The sequence below is a fragment of the Wasmannia auropunctata genome, unplaced genomic scaffold (genome assembly GCF_000956235.1).
Source record: "Wasmannia auropunctata unplaced genomic scaffold, wasmannia.A_1.0 LD334297.1, whole genome shotgun sequence".
Lineage (NCBI taxonomy): Eukaryota > Metazoa > Arthropoda > Insecta > Hymenoptera > Formicidae > Wasmannia > Wasmannia auropunctata.
The window spans coordinates 27,063-30,707 of NW_012028593.1; the positions used below are offsets into that span (position 1 = coordinate 27,063).

The 3,645-nt window shown below is 35.7% G+C and overlaps 1 long non-coding RNA gene across 1 annotated transcript; it reads left to right on the forward strand.

Moving 5' to 3' along the window:
- Positions 1-12: 12 nt before the first annotated feature.
- LOC105458813 lies at positions 13-2,285 on the forward strand. Its single transcript, XR_975584.1, has 2 exons — positions 13-302; positions 691-2,285. It is a non-coding gene; the product is annotated as an uncharacterized LOC105458813 (long non-coding RNA).
- Positions 2,286-3,645: the final 1,360 nt, after the last annotated feature.

The following is a 3,645-nucleotide window of genomic DNA, read 5'->3' on the forward strand; positions in this document are numbered from 1 at the left end:
AATAAAATTTTTATCTAATTAATATATTAACACGTTGAATATCGCTTTTGATATTCAGAGTATGTTTTGAATAATTTTATTTTGCTTTCACCGGATGGTGACTGTATAGGCACCTTCAACCCTGTCCCGGGATCACGTAGCACCAAAAAAATTTATTTTCTATTACTCCACCGGATGTGACCGAATGGTGGACATGAGCCTTCACCTTTCGAAATTATATAATACCCAGAAAATTTCTTTACAATGGAGAACCCTTTTGAACGAGTTCGGACATTCGTCACATACAAAGACAAACGATACTCGTGAGCATTGGGAACGCCCAAGTGGAAGCAGCCGTAGAGCCTACTCTACAATAGCCATAAGCCGTAAAAAAATCTTATGGCTCCGTAAGCGTAAGCCATTATTCTCCTCATATTTGACTACAATTGAACAATTTTTACGACTTACAGCGATTGTAGAGTAGGCTTAGGAGCATATATCCAGACAAATTTGCATAAACTGTATAACTATATGCATCAAGAAAATTATCCAATCCCATTTCACGTGTGTCTTTACTAAGGAAATGCGATTAGATAATTTTTTTATGCAAAAAAATATGACCATGCAATTTGTTTGGATACCGTAACAGACCACACACTTTAGATACATTCTATTTTACGCATGATGTGTCATCTTAATCTTATTTAACAGAGAACAAGGATAAAATAGTATATCATGCTCAACATGCATAAAATGCACTCAATGGTCGATGATTAAGCAAGAGTAAGCATAAAAAATGAAGACTCAAGCAGAAAAGATTAGATTTGTAAGTCATATTACGAGATAAATTGTAATACGTGAAAGTAGTTTAATTGAATATTTAATGATGAAAATTAGACATAAATTGATATAAAATTAAACAAAAAAATAACTAAAACGTTACATAAAATATTGAAACAATACATTATTAATAGAATAACATAAGAGTACATTAGATCTGAAATCCACAAAGTCTATATTATACATTAGAGATTGAGGATTGTGAACTGAAAATTAGAATTCAAATAATCAGATAAATTTGATTTTAACTTGTTTTGTTCTGATCAATTATATATAATTCTAACGTGCAATTCACAATCTCTAATAAAATCTGGTACAAATTTTATAAAACTTTATAGTTCATTATATAAAAATTATAATGTCCACCGGCAGTTATAGATTTTCAGAAATGATCTATTGAAATTTGTTGCCATGCAACGTTATAAACAGAAGCAGTCACCTTTTCACAAAGTACAAACATTTCCCGACGGCGGCGGCGGCGTGCCTAATCCATTTTTTGCTCACTATGACTGCATTTTTTGTTTTTTTGTTTTTTTCACTTTAACGTTCACAACGCTCCCGGAATGATTTCATCCTTGTTAAATAAACAAAGATAAATAATACTCGCCAGCATTGCGAGCGTTAAATGAAACTATAGAAATTTCTGACCCGTTCCTTTCAATACAGTTCTACTGTCCTCAACGGACAATTGAAACCGGAGTTCTTGATAAAAAAAAAAAGATTAAAAAAATTCTAGTATTTTCGACCGATCTTTCGTTCCTAGCTTTCCAACGTGTAATCGTCGAACATTTTCATTTTCAACACAAAAAAATAAACGTACGACATAGCTAAGAAACTTATCTACGTACCGAAAAACCGAGCAAAATCTATGCTTCTGTAAATCTGATGATAAAAATATCTCAAGTTTTGATGCTCTTCGTGAAATCTCTCATCGTAGCGTTTAAAATGTTTGTACTTGCCTATTTCGCACTGTATTTTTCTTATGCAGAGGCGGCACAAAGAAAAAACGTAAGCATGCAGGATGTAAGCACAGTGACCGAATCGGTCAGAGAGACCGTGTTTATGTTTTAACGCTCGAGCATGCTCAAATTTCGCTTTATATGCTTCTTGATCTCAGCCATACATCTTTCTTTGTATAACACGAGATGCGTCTGTCTCACGCACATGCCTCAGTCGCGCTTAGTCGTAATTCATTTAGACATTTTATTACACCGCTTAACTTTACAATAAAACTATTGACTCGTTCACTTTATCGCTTTACTTGGATAAATTACACGATAGCACGACCGAGTACAAAGAGAGATGAAAAATACGCATGTCGGTACTTGTCTCAACGCATGCCGAGATATTTTTTCTGGATGAAACGTAATAATCTCACTTACTATGAATAACGACGCATTAGATTATGCTAGATGCAAGAAATGTATAAACCATTGAAGAAATAGAATTAAAACCTTTTACCTGTCGATTGCCTCTTTTCAATGATCCACTCAAATCACGATACCATGTCGATCCCACAGGCAACTCGGAACTGGCAGATCTCCTGAATCCGGACACACGTTAGTGTTCACCTTCTTCGCGACTGTATTGTTCTGATTGGTACGATCCGTTGCCGTCACGTCGAGACAACTAATAAGGCACGATGCTACGTATCACGTGACTTTTGAAAGCGCGGTCTCGGGCCCACGTAAAAGGTCGCCAAGCTGATTTTTTTTCAGAATACGGGGCACAGCGATGTTACGGCAGTGAGCTCAGACTCATTAAATGTGACATGCGGTAAAATAAAGACGCAAGAGAAACGGCGTAACGCGATAATTCAGTAATACTGCTCGCTGATTGCAATATCTCAAGCGACCAATAGGATCACTTGGCTCGAATTACCAACACATTGAAGATTGTGCAACATGTGGCCGGTGGCGCTCGCAATGTTCTTGGTATAGATTGCGTTCGGAAACATCACCCGAGGGCGGTTAGATCAATGGCCTAGTTTACATCGAGCACTTGATACGCGTACTACTAACCAGAAACTTTCTATTAAATTATCTTAATTTTTACAATGCATTTAAAGAATGATGTATTAAACTGATACACTATGCAGTAATATGATTAATTAAATACATATATCATGTATAAGTTTATATGCATCGTCGAAATTAAAAAAATTTAATAGAAAGTTACTAGTTAGTACGCGTATGACGTATCAAATACTCGGTGTAAACTAGGCCTATGGCCCAGTTGTATTTAATTAATCCTCTTAATAGTGTATCAGCTTAGTATGTATGTATATAATTCTTTAAATGCATTGTAGAAATTAAGATAATTTAATAGACAGTTTCTAGTTAGTACGCGTTATCATATCAAGTGCTCGGTGTAAATTAGGCCAATGGCGACTTTATGTTAAATGCTCATTGGTCTAGCTGCCTTATGCTATGCTTATGCTTTCTTAAGGCCGAGACACAGACTTTTGCATAACGCTGCATAACGCACAAGATATAAGACGCTGTCTGGGACTGTCTACAATACGTCGTACGTCAGATCGTAAGCCGTTAATCGTAAGAATTGACCAATCACAGTTGAATGTAAGAAAAATATTTGACTACGATTGGTCAATTCTTAGTTAGTATGATATGAGTAGTGACTAACTGCTTATTGTAGAAAGCCCCTTATGTTTTATGTATTATGTAGAGTCCTAGATTATCAGAGAAGCGCGACCGGCTTATGGCAGTATCGCAAAAGTACTAGAAAATATTAAAAATGGCGTCGAATGGCCAATCATAAGATTGATTTATTCGACAGCCATTTATAATAGATCGGAAGAGCACACGT